The sequence below is a fragment of the Pecten maximus genome, chromosome 18, assembly GCF_902652985.1.
Source record: "Pecten maximus chromosome 18, xPecMax1.1, whole genome shotgun sequence".
Lineage (NCBI taxonomy): Eukaryota > Metazoa > Mollusca > Bivalvia > Pectinida > Pectinidae > Pecten > Pecten maximus.
In genome coordinates, this window is record NC_047032.1 from 1,642,600 (window position 1) to 1,663,798 (window position 21,199).

General features: G+C 34.5%; 1 protein-coding gene across 1 annotated transcript in view; it reads right to left on the reverse strand.

The window, feature by feature from the left end:
* LOC117317035 (kinesin-like protein KIF13B) overlaps nucleotides 1-21,199 on the reverse strand; it is a 416,447-nt gene that overhangs the window by 82,867 nt on the left and 312,381 nt on the right. The window lies entirely within an intron of this gene.

Consider the following 21,199-nt stretch of genomic DNA (forward strand, 5'->3'; position numbering starts at 1 on the left):
AGATTTCGCAGAAATTAGACGAATAGGAAATCAGGTTCGGTGTGGCATTATGGTCATATTAGGGACAAGATGTCCACCACAATGGCTGACCATAGGATCAATATGGCCGTCATTGGTGAAGAAAATCAAAGCGTTGATTGCAATGTTCTGTCTTTTGTATGGCAGTCACAAACGTTTGTTAAGATGTCAGAATGTTTATTGAGGCGTACCAGTGCGTTAGTGTATTAACGTAGGCCAAAGACACTCCGACGGCCATGTTACACTGTAATACATCAATCCCTAACTTATAAAGCTGCATAAGAAGCTTCATCAACTCTGTTCATGCCTGTTAAAATTATCATGTTGACAAGGTCGTAAGGTAATGGCACTACAATGGGCCACAACATGGTAATTTATACCTGAATTAGTCAAATTGTCGAACTCGTCTGAGATTTTATCGATATAAAGGTTTATAACAATATTCATGATAATCTGTTTGTATCTACTCAAGTTTGGCCCAGGTGACCTAAAAATCTCAAATTCTACGAAATGCAATTGTTCCACCTACACTAAACGCTAAAACTTGGTAGAAAAACACATTATCTCCAGAAAGAGCTCAATTTTGACCACGATCATTGTTACTAATCAAACAGTAAATATATATTTAACAACTGTCTAACATCAAATGTAACCTAAGTAACAAAAAAAAATAAAAACCCAGTATGATCACCATCTTTCCAATGAAGTTCCTCCAGCAGTACCATATACAACATGCTACGGTTATATTTCACAGGCATCAATCACATTATAATAAACTAAGGGAGATAACTCTTTTCACAAATTCTATGACAGTGACATGGTACCTTACACCCTTAAGCATTCCAATGAACAAAGGGAGATAACTCTTTTCACAAATTCTTTGACAATGACATGGTACCTAACACCCTTAAGCATTCCATTAAACTAAGGGAGATAACTCTTTTCACAAATTCTATGACAATGACATGTTACCTAAAACCCTTAAGTGAAAATTCCCCCCCCCCCCCCCCCCCCCCCCTCTCCGTTACCTTTCCAGAAGCAAATATACCTTATTACAGAACACATGACAATGATGACATTCTCTGCTTATATTTGTTCGTTAGATTTGATAAAGCATTTTAATTTGATCACTGATTTAACATGACACTAATCAGACCCTGCATGGTCTAGGTGGAGAAAAGCAGCTTACTGACTTCACAGACACAATTCCTAGGAATCTGACGCCACATTAAATATCAACAGACATAGAATGTTTTTAATCATAAAATTACTTCATCATTATAGCTCGGTTAATGGGTTTTATAATAGTAAAACCACCCAAACTCACACTGAAACTGAAGAAAGATTATTTAAACAGATAATTGAACTCATAAAATCGAAGAGATGACAGGAACTGGAGATTTTCTGAAACATAAAGAAGTGCAAATGACCAAATAACCAAATCTCAGACTGATCCATATTAATCCCCCCTCCCTCCATTGGTAATGGTGAAGAAACACGTAAGAATCGGTCTAGACAGCCACTGAATCCGTAAATCCCAGAAGGGAATCTGTAGCATTGTTAGGGACCGGTGGAGAAGCAGTTTGTCGCCAGAATAAACAAATGTATATACATACAGACATGTAAATATGTACTTATCTCAAAATCTATTCCTGGATAAAAATAAAAGTTCCATCGTCAAGACAGTATACCGTAATAATACGATTCTGATGGAATATCTTGTCAAGTCTTACAACCTACATATATAGATATTCCTTTATAATTGGTTCCATGTGCATGATTGTGAATTGTATAGAGAAACACTCCATCATAGTTAGAGTCAAAATCTGTAGTCATCACAAACACGACAAAATATTTATAGTCATCACAAACACGACAAAATATTTATATTTATCAAAGTTATAGAGATATCTGTTCAGATACATGTATTCCTGTTGATTTTTTTGAGAAAAAAGCTTTACTGCGACCTGAAGTACCTTTTGGAAAGACAAGCTTTGCTGTGACCACCTTACTGCTGGGTACTTCTCTTGCGAACCAAGCTTTACTGTGACCTGGAATACCTTTTGAAAGACACGAGTTGCCACGCCCATGGGCACTTCTCTTGAGAACCAAGCTTTACTGTGACCTGGAATACCTTTTGAAAGACACAAGAGTTAATTGCCATGACCTTGGGCACTTCTCTTGCATATCAAGCTTTACTGTGACCTTGAGTATACTTATCTAGAGATACAAGCTTTTGGTCAGTTGACATATTGTTGAATTCCAACCAACTTTGCTTCATAATGTTATCACAAAATGTAAAATGTTCATCATCGAAAACAATACTTGACCATGTCTGTTGACCCTGTGACCTTAACATGTGGTTCTTTCGCTCATATGATTCCCATCAATTTTGCGCTTCATAACTTCATCACAAAATATTAAATCAGTGAAAAGAAAGGAGATTCAACCTTGACCTTTGATCCAGTGACTTTCTTCTGTAAGTTGATTTGATGTTTAATTCTGATCAACTTTGTTTCATAATGTCATAACAAAATGCTCCTCAGTAAAAGGATAAAAATTTGACTTTGATCTTTGACATAATGACCTTCACATGTAGTCAGTTGACTCTATCTTTAATTCCGACCAGCTTTGTTTCATAATGTCACGACAAAATGTTCATCAATGAAAGGATACATCAAGGATGCTTCAGACCAAATTTGGTAAAAATCCACATTTTTAGGAGAAACGCATGAAAAGATGACAGACGACACACCATGCATAAGCATTGAGTATCAAATTTTAAAATGACAAAATTTTCAAATCCATTTGAAACAGATCCTTTTTTAAAGAAAGCAGAATGAGATTGAGAATCTGATTAAATTAACGTCAGATACATCTCACAAGTGATATTGCCGGTGATCCATTCTTCTAACCTCGACTGTGTTATACATCAAACGATTCCTCTCTACATGCTCATTACGGATTCATTTTTATATCGTATCGATTTTCATTTTTCTGAATTATTTTCTCCGAAGTAATTAGCTTACTGTAGATTTAAATTGGCCTGTTTACTCCAAGACGCCTACAGCCACTAACAGTCAGCATGAAGTTCCACGAAGGTTTCCCATTGGTTACTCCTTAGATCATGTGATATTTATGATGTTAAAATTATGACTGATCTTTAATTAGTCAGCTGATAGCTAACTCTAACAGATTACACTCTCCCCTGTGGTAATTCTACAGCTACATGATAATTACACATTTTGGTGCGATGATTGAATTCTGCAATTATTTCTCGACAAATCTTGTCAAACTTGTCAAACTTGTTAAGAAATACATAATCTGAATGAGTTGTTGACAATGTCTGTGTTACATGTATAACACAATGGGTTGTTGACAATGTTTGTGTCACATGTATAACACAATGGGTTGTTGACAATGTCTGTGTCACATGTATAACACAATGGGTTGTTGACAATGTTTGTGTTACATGTATAACACAATGGGTTGTTGACAATGTCTGTGTCACATGTATAACACAATGGGTTGTTGACAATGTTACATGTATAACACAATGGGTTGTTGACAATGTTACATGTATAACACAATGGGTTGTTGACAATGTCTGTGTCACATGTATAACACAATGGGTTGTTGACAATGTTTGTGTTACATGTATAACACAATGGGTTGTTGACAATGTTACATGTATAACACAATGGGTTGTTGACAATGTTACATGTATAACACAATGGGTTGTTGACAATGTTACATGTATAACACAATGGGTTGTTGACAATGTTTGTGTTACATGTATAACACAATGGGTTGTTGACAATGTTTGTGTCACATGTATAACACAATGGGTTGTTGACAATGTCTGTGTAACATTTATAACACAATGGGTTGTTGACAATGTTACATGTATAACACAATGGGTTGTTGACAATGTTTGTGTCACATGTATAACACAATGGGTTGTTGACAATGTTACATGTATAACACAATGGGTTGTTGACAATGTCTGTGTTACATGTATAACACAATGGGTTGTTGACAATGTTTGTGTTACATGTATAACACAATGGGTTGTTGACAATGTCTGTGTCACATGTATAACACAATGGGTTGTTGACAATGTCTGTGTTACATGTATAACACAATGGGTTGTTGACAATGTTTGTGTCACATGTATAACACAATGGGTTGTTGACAATGTCTGTGTTACATGTATAACACAATGGGTTGTTGACAATGTTTGTGTCACATGTATAACACAATGGGTTGTTGACAATATTTGTGTTACATGTATAACACAATGGGTTGTTGACAATGTTTGTGTCACATGTATAACACAATGGGTTGTTGACAATGTTACATGTATAACACAATGGGTTGTTGACAATGTCTGTGTCACATGTATAACACAATGGGTTGTTGACAATGTTACATGTATAACACAATGGGTTGTTGACAATGTTTGTGTCACATGTATAACACAATGGGTTGTTGACAATATTTGTGTTACATGTATAACACAATGAGTTGTTGACAATGTCTGTGTTACATTTATAACACAATGGGTTGTTGACAATGTTTGTGTTACATGTATAACACAATGGGTTGTTGACAATGTTACATTTATAACACAATGGGTTGTTGACAATGTTACATGTATAACACAATGGGTTGTTGACAATGTTACATGTAGGCCTATAACACAATGCTTGACTCAAGAGTTACAAAGAAAGTCTATTTATGCTTCATTTCTGCAATTTTTCCCGAAGGAATATTTCGGCTGGTAATGAAAACAGAGACGAGGTTTCTTTAGAAATGTTAAAATCATTGTCATGTTTGTCCTTGTCTCTGATATTAAGCAAAGTCTATATATGGCAGAATACCTCAACTTTGACAAAAGTGATGTATTATCCAGCAATGAACCCTTGGGTATATAGCTCAATAATACAACAATTCAGTAGTAATTAAACACGGAGATCAAATCAACACAACACTTCAGTAGTAATTAACAATCGAGATCAAATCCACACAACACTTCAGTAGTAATTAAACATGGAGATCAAATCCACACAACACTTCAGTAGTAATTAAACACGGTGATCAAATCCACACAACACTTCAGTAGTAAATAAAAATGGAGATCAAATCCACACAACACTTCAGTAGTAATTAAACATGGAGATCAAATCCACACAACACTTCAGTAGTAATTAAACATGGAGATCAAATCCACACAACACTTCAGTAGTAATTAAACATGGAGATCAAATCCACACAACACTTCAGTAGTAATTAAACATGGAGATCAAATCCACACAACACTTCAGTAGTAAATAAACATGGAGATCAAATCCACACAACACTTCAGTAGTAATTAAACACGGAGATCAAATCAACACAACACTTCAGTAGTAATTAAACATGGATATCAAATCCACACAACACTTCAGTAGTAATTAAACATGGAGATCAAATCCACACAACACTTCAGTAGTAATTAAACATGGATATCAAATCCACACAACACTTCAGTAGTAATTAAACACGGTGATCAAATCCACACAACACTTCAGTAGTAATTAAACATGGAGATCAAATCCACACAACACTTCAGTAGTAATTAAACATGGAGATCAAATCCACACAACACTTCAGTAGTAAATAAACATGGATATCAAATCCACACAACACTTCAGTAGTAATTAAACATGGAGATCAAATCCACACAACACTTCAGTAGTAATTAAACATGGAGATCAAATTCACACAACACTTCAGTAGTAAATAAACATGGATATCAAATCCACACAACACTTCAGTAGTAATTAAACATGGATATCAAATCCACACAACACTTCAGTAGTAATTAAACACGGTGATCAAATCCACACAACACTTCAGTAGTAATTAAACATGGAGATCAAATCCACACAACACTTCAGTAGTAATTAAACATGGAGATCAAATCCACACAACACTTCAGTAGTAATTAAACATGGAGATCAAATCCACACAACACTTCAGTAGTAATTAAACATGGATATCAAATCCACACAACACTTCAGTAGTAATTAAACACGGAGATCAAATCCACACAACACTTCAGTAGTAATTAAACATGGAGATCAAATCCACACAACACTTCAGTAGTAATTAAACATGGATATCAAATCCACACAACACTTCAGTAGTAATTAAACACGGTGATCAAATCCACACAACACTTCAGTAGTAATTAAACATGGAGATCAAATCCACACAACACTTCAGTAGTAAATAAACATGGAGATCAAATCCACACAACACTTCAGTAGTAATTAAACATGGAGATCAAATCCACACAACACTTCAGTAATAAATAAGAATGGAGAACCAATCCACACAACACTTCAGTAGTAATTAAACATGGAGATCAAATCCACACAACACTTCAGTAGTAATTAAACACGGAGATCAAATCCACACAACACTTCAGTAGTAATTAAACATGGAGATCAAATCCACACAACACTTCAGTAGTAATTAAACATGGAGATCAAATCCACACAACACTTCAGTAGTAATTAAACATGGAGATCAAATCCACACAACACTTCAGTAGTAATTAAACACGGAGATCAAATCCACACAACACTTCAGTAGTAATTAAATACGGTGATCAAATCCACACAACACTTCAGTAGTAATTAAACATGGAGATCAAATCCACACAACTCTTCAGTAGTAATTAAACATGGTGATCAAATCCACACAACACTTCAGTAGTAATTAAACATGGAGATCAAATCCACACAACACTTCAGTAGTAATTAAACATGGAGATCAAAGGTTAATATCTTTATATGTTTGTCTTAGCTCAATAGAAATTTTAATCATTGATTTTGATTTTTCATGCTGCTGTTATTTTTTAATTTTGATTTCAATTTATCAAAACTTAAAGTATTGTATTTATAGGAGGAACCATGATCATTGGGCTGCCCTCTATCAATAACATTATACTCTGACTGTGTGCTCTAGAAACTTCATCAATCACCAGGGACAAATGTTTCTAGTCTAAAAGGACAAAAAATATATTGAAGCCTTTTTTCCTACATCAGTACAAATGTTATGTGAACACATGAAGTGCCATACAGGAAGATCTCATATCATTAACAACAAACTTAATATCAAGCCGCTCATTAGTGATTTAATTAATATCCTTCTTCCAACATAGCCTCAGATCGAAAACAACCTTCTCTGACAAGGATTCGGAGGGCCAAAACAACCTTCCCTGACAAGGATTCGGAGGGCCAAAACAACCTTCTCTGACAAGGATTCGGAGGGCCAAAACAACCTTCTCTGACAAGGATTCGGAGGGCCAAAACAACCTTCCCTGACAAGGATTCGGAGGGCCAAAACAACCTTCCCTGACAAGGATTCGGAGGGCCAAAACAACCTTCCCTGACAAGGATTCGGAGGGCCAAAACAACCTTCCCTGACAAGGATTCAGGAGGGCCAAAACAACCTTCCCTGACAAGGATTCGGAGGGCCAAAACAACCTTCCCTGACAAGGATTCGGAGGGCCAAAACAACCTTCCCTGACAAGGATTCAGAGGCCAAAACAACCTTCCCTGACAAGGATTCGGAGGGCCAAAACAACCTTCCCTGACAAGGATTCGGAGGGCCAAAACAACCTTCCCTGACAAGGATTCGGAGGGCCAAAACAACCTTCCCTGACAAGGATTCGGAGGGCCAAAACAACCTTCCCTGACAAGGATTCGGAGGGCTTTTTGGGGGTTGTTAATGGGCCCCATAACATATTTAAACCAAACTCCCAAAATATACAGTTTACTCCTGAAAATTTTCTTCTCTAAATCAGGCAAAAATGCCACATCCCAGATCAGTGAGAGAAAGCCCTTGTCTTTGAATTCTCCTCCCGATTTCTTTAAACTTTTTCATCGATGACAGAATGATTATTAATTAACTAACTAATAATTAAGGATTTCATGGTCTTCATACACAATCTTGAATTATAACACAATCATCAAATCCTCTCAGTTCTATAACAGGGGGAAATTTCACATCGAATCCTCTCAGGAGCCTATCAATTGCACTGATATACAATATACCCCTGTCACTGTGGAGTACCCCCATCACTGTGGAGTACCCTGTCACTGTGGAGTACCCCTGTCACTGTGGAGTACCCCCATCACTGTGGAGTACCCCTGTCACTGTGGAGTACCCCCATCACTGTGGAGTACCCCCGTCACTGTGGAGTACCCCCGTCACTGTGGAGTACCCCCGTCCCTGTGGAGTACCCCCGTCACTGTGGAGTACCCCTGTCACTGTCGAGTACCCCCGTCACTGTGGAGTACCCCCGTCACTGTCGAGTACCCTGTCACTGAGGAGCCTATATCCATTCTAGTCGTACATAATCAATATCTAGTATTCACCAACAAAAAAATAATGATCACTATCGAATCCAGATCTGTGTTTCCCCTGAGGCGATGTGTGCTGCAACAGCGCCCTCTATATTCTGATGACAGTTTTATAGAGGTACAGCATACATTAATGTAAATATCATCCTCAAATTAGTCATCGTTACTGGGATCTATAGATTTTTGATTAGTTCAATCAGCATCAGACTTTGATGTGACATTAGAGGATTTATCTGGGAAGTAGTAGAAAGTTTACTACAGCTAGGTCGGTGGTTTAATGTTACAGCTAAAGCTAGAGTATCAGATGGAAAGCATAAAATAGGAAAGAGAAACTTAAAAACAGGGTGTACATTACTTACTGAAGTCTTATTTTACTTACCAGAGACTATTAATGATCCAAGTCTATTAATTGTCTATTAATTATCTTGAGTCTATATTTATGATCAGAGCCCATTAATGATTAGAGACTATCAATTACCTGAGTCTATTAATTACCTGAGTCTATTAATTACAGGAGTCTATTAATTACACAAGTCTAATAATTACACAAGTCTATTAACTACACGAGTCTATTAATTACACAAGTCTAATAATTACACACGTCTATTAATTACACGGGTCTATTTATGATCAGAGTCTATTAATTACACAAGCCTAATAATTACACGAGTCTATTAATTACATGTGTCTATTAATTACACAAGTCTAATAATTACACGGGTCTAGTAATTACAAAAGTCTATTAATTACACAAGTCTATTAATTACACAAGTCTATTAATTACACGGGTCTAGTAATTACACAAGCCTAATAATTACACGAGTCTAATAATTACACGGGTCTATTAATTACCTGAGTCTATTAATTACATGAGTCTATTGATTACACAAGTCTATTGATTACACAAGTCTATTAATTACATGAGTCTATTAATTACACAAGTCTATTAATTACACAAGTCTATTGATTACACAAGTCTATTGATTACACAAGTCTATTAATTACATGAGTCTATTAATTACAAAAGTCTATTAATTACACAAGTCTATTAATTACACAAGTCTATTAATTACACAAGTCTATTAATTACACAAGTCTAATAATTACACAAGTCTAATAATTACTCAAGTCTATTAATTACACAAGTCTATTAATTACAAGAGACTATTAATTACACGGGTCTATTCATTACACAAGTCTATTAATTACACGAGTCTATTAATTACACGAGTCTAATAATTACACAAGTCTAATAATTACAAAAGTCTATTAATTACACAAGTCTATTAATTACCTGAGTCTATTAATTACCTGAGTCTATTAATTACACAAGTCTAATAATTACACAAGTCTATTAATTACACGAGTCTAATAATTACACAAGTCTAATAATTACACACGTCTATTAATTACACAAGTCTATTAATTACACGAGTCTATTAATTACACAAGTCTATTAATTACACAAGTCTAATAATTACACAAGTCTATTAATTACACAAGTCTATTAATTACACAAGTCTATTAATTACACGAGTCTATTAATTACACAAGTCTATTAATTACACAAGTCTAATAATTACACAAGTCTAATAATTACTCAAGTCTATTAATTACACAAGTCTATTAATTACAAGAGACTATTAATTACACGGGTCTATTCATTACACAAGTCTATTAATTACACAAGTCTATTAATTACACAAGTCTAATAATTACACAAGTCTATTAATTACCCGAGTCTATTAATTACACGAGTCTAATAATTACACAAGTCTAATAATTACAAAAGTCTATTAATTACACAAGTCTATTAATTACCTGAGTCTATTAATTACCTGAGTCTATTAATTACACAAGTCTAATAATTACACAAGTCTATTAATTACACGAGTCTATTAATTACACGTGTCTATTAATTACACAAGTCTATTAATTACACAAGTCTATTGATTACACAAGTCTATTAATTACACAAGTCTATTAATTACACAAGTCTAATAATTACACAAGTCTATTAATTACACAAGACTATTGATTACACAAGTCTATTAATTACCTGAGTCTATTAATTACACAAGTCTATTAATTACACAAGTCTAATAATTACACAAGTCTATTAATTACACAAGTCTATTAATTACACAAGTCTAATAATTACATGAGTCTATTAATTACAAAAGTCTATTAATTACACAAGTCTATTAATTACACAAGTCTAATAATTACACAAGTCTATTAATTACACAAGTCTAATAATTACACAAGACTATTGATTACACAAGTCTAATAATTACAGAAGTCTAATAATTACACAAGTCTATTAATTACACGGGTCTATTAATTACACGGGTCTATTAATTACACGAGTCTATTGATTACATGAGTCTAATAATTACACAAGTCTATTAATTACACAAGTCTAATAATTACACAAGTCTAATAATTACACAAGTCTAATAATTACACAAGTCTATTAATTACACAAGTCTATTAATTACACAAGTCTAATAATTACACAAGTCTATTAATTACACAAGTCTATTAATTATACAAGTCTATTAATTATACAAGTCTATTGATTACCTGAGTCTATTAATTACATGAGTCTATTGATTACACAAGTCTATTAATTACATGAGTCTATTAATTACCTGAGTCTATTAATTATACAAGTCTATTGATTACACAAGTCTATTAATTACACAAGTCTATTAATTACATGAGTCTATTAACTACACAAGTCTAATAATTACACGGGTCTATTTATTACACAAGTCTATTAATTACACAAGTCTATTAATTACACAAGACTATTGATTACACAAGTCTAATAATTACACACGTCTAATAATTACACAAGTCTATTAATTACCTGAGTCTATTAATTACATGAGTCTATTAATTACACAAGTCTATTAATTACACGGGTCTATTGATTACACAAGTCTATTAATTACACGAGTCTATTAATTACACGAGTCTATTAATTACACAAGTCTAATAATTACACAAGTCTATTAATTACATGTGTCTATTAATTACACGAGTCTATTAATTACACAAGTCTAATAATTACACAAGTCTATTAATTACACGGGTCTATTAATTACCTGAGTCTATTAATTACACAAGTCTAATAATTACACAAGTCTATTAATTACACAAGTCTAATAATTACACAAGTCTATTAATTACACGGGTCTAATAATTACACAAGTCTATTAATTACACAAGTCTAATAATTACAAAAGTCTATTAATTACCTGAGTCTATTAATTACACGAGTCTATTAATTACACAAGTCTAATAATTACATGAGTCTATTAATTACAAAAGTCTATTAATTACACAAGTCTATTAATTACACAAGTCTAATAATTACACAAGTCTATTAATTACACAAGTCTAATAATTACACAAGACTATTGATTACACAAGTCTAATAATTACACGGGTCTATTAATTACACAAGTCTATTAATTACACGGGTCTATTAATTACACGGGTCTATTAATTACACGGGTCTATTAATTACACGAGTCTATTGATTACACAAGTCTATTAATTACACAAGTCTAATAATTACAAAAGTCTATTAATTACCTGAGTCTATTAATTACACGAGTCTATTAATTACACAAGTCTAATAATTACACGGGTCTAATAATTACACAAGTCTATTAATTACACAAGTCTAATAATTACAAAAGTCTATTAATTACACGTGTCTATTAATTACACAAGTCTATTAATTACACAAGTCTATTAATTACACAAGTCTATTAATTACACAAGTCTATTAATTACATAAGTCTATTAATTACACGAGTCTATTAATGACCACTGTCTATTAATTGCCACAGTCTGTTAATTACCTGAAACCTGTATTCCTTGTGATAATTTTGTCCTCTATAGAGCTGTAGGAGAGGACTGTTTAGCTGTGGGGCCATATAGTGTATAACAGACTTCACACACTGAGGTGACCTACTCAGTGTCTGTAACTGATCCTGTTACTCCTACAGGTGACTTTCACCCGATCTATAAATAGATCAGCTAATATCTAGAAACACCTGTTGGGGATGTATATTCTTGTTCATTCATTGTTCTGTATTACACAGTCCTTAATACCAATCTGTGTGACCCCCATCTTTCTGTATTAGATATTGTGCCAGCCATCTTTCTGTATTAGATATTGTGACAGCCATCTTTCTGTATTAGATATTGTGACCCCATCCTTCTGTATTAGATATTGTGACCCCCATCTTTCTGTATTAGATATTGTGACCCCCATCCTTCTTTATTAGATATTGTGACCCCCATCCTTCTGCATTAGATATTGTGACAGCCATCATTCTGTATTAGATATTGTGACTCCATCTTTCTGTATTAGATATTGTGACAGCCATCATTCTGTATTAGATATTGTGACAGCCATCGTTCTGTATTAGATATTGTGACCCCATCGTTCTGTATTAGATATTGTGACCCCATCTTTCTGTATTAGATATTGTGACCCCATCTTTCTGTATTAGATATTGTGACCCCATCTTTCTGTATTAGATATTGTGACCCCATCTTTCTGTATTAGATATTGTGACCCCCATCTTTCTGTATTAGATATTGTGACCCCATCTTTCTGTATTAGATATTGTGACAGCCATCTTTCTGTATTAGATATTGTGACCCCATCTTTCTGTATTAGATATTGTGACAGCCATCCTTCTGTATTAGATATTGTGACAGCCATCTTTCTGTATTAGATATTGTGACCCCATATTTCTGTATTAGATATTGTGACAGCCATCTTTCTATATTAGATATTGTGACAGCCATCTTTCTGTATTAGATATTGTGACCCCATCTTTCTGTATTAGATATTGTGACAGCCATCTTTCTATATTAGATATTGTGACAGCCATCTTTCTGTATTAGATATTGTGACCCCATCGTTCTGTATTAGATATTGTGACCCCATCGTTCTGTATTAGATATTGTGACCCCATCTTTCTGTATTAGATATTGTGACAGCCATCTTTCTGTATTAGATATTATGACAGCCATCTTTCTGTATTAGATATCGTGACAGCCATCTTTCTGTATTAGATATTGTGACAGCCATCGTTCTGTATTAGATATTGTGACCCCCATCTTTCTGTATTAGATATTGTGACAGCCATCCTTCTGTATTAGATATTGTGACCCCCATCTTTCTGTATTAGATATTGTGACCCCATCTTTCTGTATTAGATATTGTGACAGCCATCTTTCTATATTAGATATTGTGACAGCCATCTTTCTGTATTAGATATTGTGACCCCATCTTTCTGTATTAGATATTGTGACAGCCATCTTTCTATATTAGATATTGTGACAGCCATCTTTCTGTATTAGATATTGTGACCCCATCTTTCTGTATTAGATATTGTGACCCCATCTTTCTGTATTAGATATTGTGACCCCCATCTTTCTGTATTAGATATTGTGACCCCATCTTTCTGTATTAGATATTGTGACCCCATCGTTCTGTATTAGATATTGTGACCCCCATCTTTCTGTATTAGATATTGTGACCCCCATCTTTCTGTATTAGATATTGTGACCCCATCTTTCTGTATTAGATATTGTGACCCCCATCTTTCTGTATTAGATATTGTGACAGCCATCTTTCTGTATTAGATATTGTGACCCCCATCTTTCTGTATTAGATATTGTAACCCCATCTTTCTGTATTAGATATTGTGACAGCCATCTTTCTGTATTAGATATTGTGACATCATTTCTCAAGCTATGAATCAAGAGTTCTCCGGACGAAACGATATGTGACTGTAAATTGCCACATAGTGTTATATATTATCTTGCATTAAGTAAATTTGAATCACCTGATGTGTGGTTAGGTGACATGCTTTAACCATCAACTTAACTACAAAGAAACATTAAAGTTGAAGGGATACCAGTAATCAGGTTTTATTAAAGTAGAACTCTTTACACACAAATTAATACCATGATTATAAAGCCTACCAAGCTTCCTAGAAATCATTAAAAAAATGTAGGCTCTCGGGACTAAAATTGTAACACTAAAATAAACCAAGGGCAATAACTCTTGTAAATATAGTGGAATAGAAAATTCTATTATGAGAAACACAACAGCGTATCATGATTATAGCTCATACCAAGATGAAAATGTTGGGAGGAGATCACCGAAAAAAGTTTATGCCAAAGAAACGGATGCCACAATACCACAAGAATTATGTTTCGCCTATTTTTTTCAATATCATAAGCATTTTCTTCAAAGTCTCGAAATTTGAGGTTTTCACCCAAAAAATACAGATTTGTTTATTTCTGATTTGCTCAATTGAAGTTCAAATTCAAAATAATCATTATACGCCTCTGTTACTAATTATATAGATCAATGTGACGAAATCAAAAAAACTCATAGCACTAAATACTGGGAAAGTTTTTATTTGTAAGCTGGAGCCTGATTTTGACCAGGATTAATGAATATATTTACGATATTATCCAACACAGTCAGGCAGTGGCAAGTAAATTACCAATCTTGTCAGGACAACTTAATCTATCATAGCTGTAAGTATAAGACCGGGGAATAAAAACTCCCCAAAGTTGATTACGTATGCAAATAAAACGTCTAGACTACTCATGTAGTTACGTGTGTCAATAGTTCGTTTTACAAATGGAAGGAAAAATAACTTGTAGACTGATACGTACAGTTAACAAGAATCAATATTTTGGTTATTTTCGACAGGGAAATAATGAGATGCATAACATTTCTACTTCTGATGACACGTTGCTAGAGAAATCTGTCTTATTTTAACCAAAATATTTCTGTTTGGGAAATGTTTTGTGTTTTAATCAATGAATTTTTCCTGTGGGAATCAATTTAAGAGGGCATATATACATGTTATTGCTTGTTCGCTTATTAAAACATCCCGGTTATTATAATATTTTTCTCTGGAAAGTAGAATATTATCTATAACTAGAAATTGTTTTTGTGAACAAAAACATATGTCTCCCCTTTCGCCCTTAATACTACGAAGATTTTTTTTTTTTGCAATCCATTGACCTTTGACCTTAAGGTCAAGGTTGCACTGTACTTTGTCAGTGGGGTTATAAAGGTAAACAGCAACTTTCATCAGAATATCTTGACCAGTTTAATGTTATTGCCACATAAGAAAATTATAAGAGAAAATATGCATTTTGACCTTTGACAAGAATTGTTCGAAAATTTGCACTTATTTGACCTTTGACCTTGAGGTCAATGTAACTGTGACCTAATGTCAATGCACCGCACATTGTCTTTAAGTTATATAACTATGCTGCAAGTTTAATCACCATATCTTCAACAGTTTAAAAGTGATGGCCCAGACAAGAAATAATTGTATAATTCACACTTATTTGACCTTGGGGTCAAGGCCACAGTGATATATTGGTATTGCACCCAACATCTTTAACAGTTCAGAAGTTATGGCCGGGACAAGAAATTATTAGAAAAAGAACCAGAATAACCGTACTGATATAAAATGTCTCCAGGTTTTTGGAAGGAAAGACATACGTATGAACCACTGTATTAGACAATTCAGCAAAAGAGAGAGATGATATCATTGTTAAACAACAAAAACAACAACAAAGGTGGCGGTGATATTGATGTCTGTAACAACAACAACAACAGCAGCAATAACTTGGCATGAGATGGTCATAATTAATGACAGTACTAGATCCACGGCTGTGTATGTAGCCCTTCCTTACACTGACAGACTACAATGACCACTGACCTCTCACACTCAACGGTCAATACTTGTTGTCCTTTCTGGTCAAAATCACAGCCTCCCAATTTACCGGGACGAAATATGAGGCGTGATATTTGTCCCGGGGGATGACATATCTACGGCCATGATTCTGGTCCGATTGGTCAGGCGTTGCCATGGTGATAGCACTATAAGGTTATTAGACATTAACAGTATTGTATACACATCAACCCTTGCAAAGATTTTCGGTGTCTTCCATGAAAATCTTTCCATCGACGAGAAGCTTGAAGCAGGCAATGACAACGATAATGTCAATGTCCGGTCAGAATGATACCATTGTTAAGGAATGTTGGTACTTGATTGTCGTAGTAATTGACATGGACTCTACCATATTAAGCATGGCGTAGTAATTAACATGGACACTACCATATTAAGCTTGGCGTAGTAATTTACATGGACATTGGTTTATATCATGATGTATTTGCCAAGTGTAGATATTTCAGGGAAGCCAGTTATTTATACAAAATCATTTGGGTGGTGCCTCTGGTATATCTATTTTTGTATTCATCTCGACAACCATGTCCAGAATGAATATTCTTGATTTTGTTGAATTTATTGCAGAAAGAATAAAAATGAAACGTCATAGAAAAATTGATTTGAGATCAACTCTGACCGTTAATATATCTGTAAGATATCATAACATGTCAACAAGTGTAAACAATTCTGTAGTAAAATTTAAGTTTCTTCATCGCTCTGTAGTAAAATTTAAGTTTCTTCAACGCTCTGTAGTAAAATTTAAGTTTCTTCAACGCTCTGTAGTAAAATTTAAGTTTCTTCAACGCTCTGTAGTAAAATTTAAGTTTCTTCAACGCTCTGTAGTAAAATTTAAGTTTCTTCAACGCTCTGTAGTAAAATTTAAGTTTCTTCAACTCTCTGTATTAAAATTTAAGTTTCTTCAATGTAACAAATAAAAAAGCTACATAGCTGTTTCTTTGTTGTCACTATAGGAGAGATTACCAACTCTAACTGGAACGGCTCGAATGTCTACGTGTCTCTACATCAAAACTGATTAGGTTAAAGATATGCCTCCAGACCTTATAAGGCAATCATCTGGTATTGGTCTTATCTAGGTCACCGCGGCCTACTTTGATCACCTCAGGCACACACACACTTCAATCAACTGGTGTACATTGGAGGGTGGTGTACATTGGAGTCTGGTGTACATTGGAGTCTGGTGTACATTGGAGGGTGGTGTACATTGGAGGCTGGTGTATATAATTAGCTGGTGTACATAATTAGCTGGTGTACATAATCAACTGGTGTACATAATCAACTGGTGTACATAATTAGCTGGTGTACATTGGAGGCTGGTGTACATAATTAACTGGTGTACATAATAAACTGGTGTACATAATCAACTGGTGTACATAATTAGCTGGTGTAAATAATCAGCTGGTGTACATAATTAGCTGGTGTACATAATCAACTGGTGTACATAATTAGCTGGTGTAAATAATCAGCTGGTGTACATTGGAGGCTGGTGTACATTGGAGGCTAGTGTACATAATTAGCTAGTGTACATAATGAGCTGGTGTATATAATTAGCAGGTGTACATAATTAGCTGGTGTAATTAATGAGCTGGTGTATATAATTAGCTTGTGTACATAATTAGCTGGTGTACATTGGAGGCTGGTGTACATAATTAGCTGGTGTAATTAATGAGCTGGTGTATATAATTAGCTTGTGTACATAATTAGCTGGTGTACATAATCAGCTGGTGTACATTGGAGTCTGGTTTACATTGGAGGCTGGTGTACATTGGAAGCTGGTGTACATAATTAGCTGGTGTACATAATCAGCTGGTGTACATAATTAGCTGGTGTACAAAATTAGCTAGTGTACATAATCAGCTGGTGTACATAATCAGCTGGTGTACATAATCAGCTGGTTCTAATGATTTACACATTAAACTGTCCATACTAACAAGGTTCCACTGTACACATTGAACTGTCCATACTAACAAGGTTCTACTGTACACATTGAACTGTCCATACTAGCAAGGTTCTACTGTACACATTGAACTGTCCATACTAACAAGGTTCTACTGTACACATTGAACTGTCCATACTAACAAGGTTCCACTGTACACATTGAACTGTCCATACTAACAAGGTTCCAATGTACACATTGAACTGTCCATACTAACAAGGTTCCACTGTACACATTGAACTGTCCATACTAACAAGGTTTTACTTATGAGATTTATGAGGTTATACTGTAAAACTCCTGACATAAAAAACTGTTGACTATGACAAGACTGACACCAACCGGACGATTGTCCTCTCAATACCAAATGTTCCAGTCTTATTAAATCACAGAACATCCTACAGGCATTCCATGAGCTCTCAGAAAAAACTCATTTCCTCCTCCCCTCCACTGATGAGAACACAATTCATTCCCTCTGACCTTTAACACCCTGTCAACGACAATGATGACCACATCGCTACCAATGGGGATTGTCGCAGCGTGTCTCTCTAAAAATCTGTCAGGTCCGACATTAAATTCTGTCTTATCCTTACTTGTTAGGAAATAACTTCATTTAGCAGTTACATACCAGACTAAAATACCAACTTTTTTCTGTCATTATTTATCAAATGTTATTTGGTTTTTTCGTTATATGCTTCCAAAATCTTATTAATTTTTTCTATCGTTGTATATTGTGCTGTTTCCTAGTGTAGACTTCAAGGTATTGACATTTTTGGAAGCATCAGGCTATGTCCATTAAGTTTCCTTCACGATTCCAAGGACACAACATCTCGGTAGTTATAACTAAAGTCATTACAATCCACAGGTTACCAAGGTTACTGGTATTGGGGTTTTTAACTGTCCAGATGACAAAGAGATATTTTCTCAAGTTCTCCCAAATCTACCTCTTTTCTTGCAGTTCATTGCAAATACAAATGTGATTTCATCATCCTGCAATAATTTTTCAGTCAGAGGTGATCGATGTCTATCACTGACAAATTTCAAGATTTTATTCATTTTACTCTGACTAAAGTAAATTAGCATTGTGTGATAAAGACAAATATTTGTCACTTTCTCTCTGATCTGTCGCAAGCATCAGAAATTTTAAAGTAAGTAAGGAATTATTTAAAAACTTTTGAGAATTTTTATTTTTTTTTATCAAGGTACTAAAAATATGAAAGCAAACTGTCTGTCAGATTATATATTGATTATAAACCACAGTATTATCACAACAGTAATATGTTATCTCTGATCCCTAAACTCATTACCAACGATAGAAGGAACTCGCCAGCGATATCTCAATATGTCCAAGTTCTGTTTCACAGCAACACTAAAGAAAATATCTAATCAAGAAAGAATTTTAATTCATGAATTTTTTTTTTTTTTTAAATGAGATGCTGCATGGAATGATTAGAAAAGTCCAAAGTGTTATTTTTGGGTTTTAATCATGTAAAAGACACACTGCCGTGTTATAATATTACACAACATTGTCTTATTTGTCACCATATAGCGGATGATTTTCAAAATTACCGAAGTAGGTTATCCAGTAATAACTTCAGTTGCAATTTTCTATAAATTGACTCTCTATACGTAACAACATTATTGGCCAATTGTTTTATTGTCCAATCAAAAAGTATTTTCAGGTCATGCTGCACTCTTACCAGCCAATCAAATGTCACACATATGTCAACCAATCACAACTGATCTCACATTTAGCAGTCTGCATTTTTAAAAATTGAAATTTGAAATTGAAAACAACAAACGTCTGCACTTTAGACATTAATGTGTTTCAAGCTGGGCGATAAAAGAAAAAATGTTTTTGTCGGATAGATGAAATTCCCGGGAGTTTAAAGCCTGACAGTCGTGAAGAAATGCTGCGTAATCTGCCAATTGCTTTATGAGTAAACTCTTACATAGATTACTTTATCAACTGATCAACTTTATCAAAATATGTCACAAAGTTTCAATGCAAATTGGTTGAGAGTGTAATAAATATCACAAACGCTTATTTACAGATGCAAAGACCCTATAATTACGGACACCGTAATCTAAATTCCTAATTTCACACACCCAAATTTTGGACACCCTAATTTCTGACACCTTAATTTTGGACCCCCTAATTCTGGACACACTACTTTCGGACACCCTAATTCCTGACACCTTAATTTTGGACATCCTAATTCTGGGCACCCTAATTTCAGACACCTTATTTTGTACACCCTAATTTTAGACACCTTATTTCGGACACTTTAATATCGGACAACCTAATTCTGTGATAATTCGCCAGTCTATTTTGATGCACTGGGTATGATAATTCAAACCTAACTTCCAGAGTATCAAAGGGAAATTTTTTACCATTTTCTTCAAGATGAACACTAGAAATCTTTTACAAGGCTGGATACTGACCGACAGACATACTTGTCACTCTACATAAAGACCGATTGTCAAAACAAAGGGAGAGTCTCCGATACATTAGCACACAAAATATAGATTGAAAAGGCCAATTTTACTGACAATATACTGTCCTGGTCACACGCCACAGAAAAAACAGATAAAAAACACACTATATATAATTTTACTGACAATCTATCACCCTGGACACATTGGAAGATAAAAAACACTTATTTAACTGACAACATATCACTTTTCTTCAGAATTCCCGTGGATGTCTAAAAAAACCTACGAGATATAAAGAGGTAATTCTACCAGTGATCAATAGGAGTCGGAGTATCCATCATCTCGTTGGACGGTAATTCGGGAGTCCATACAGAGACTGACGTACCAGAGGTGTCAGTCGGACTACAGGACGATACGACATGTAGACAACAGTTCAGTAAAGGCTGACACAAATTGTACTCAAGACAAGATCATATCGCTCATATCATCCCAATATCATGTCATGTGAGCTTATGTCTCCAATGAGTAAATAATTAAGAATTCACTGACACCAACTCACTGCTAAAATGGTCACTCGG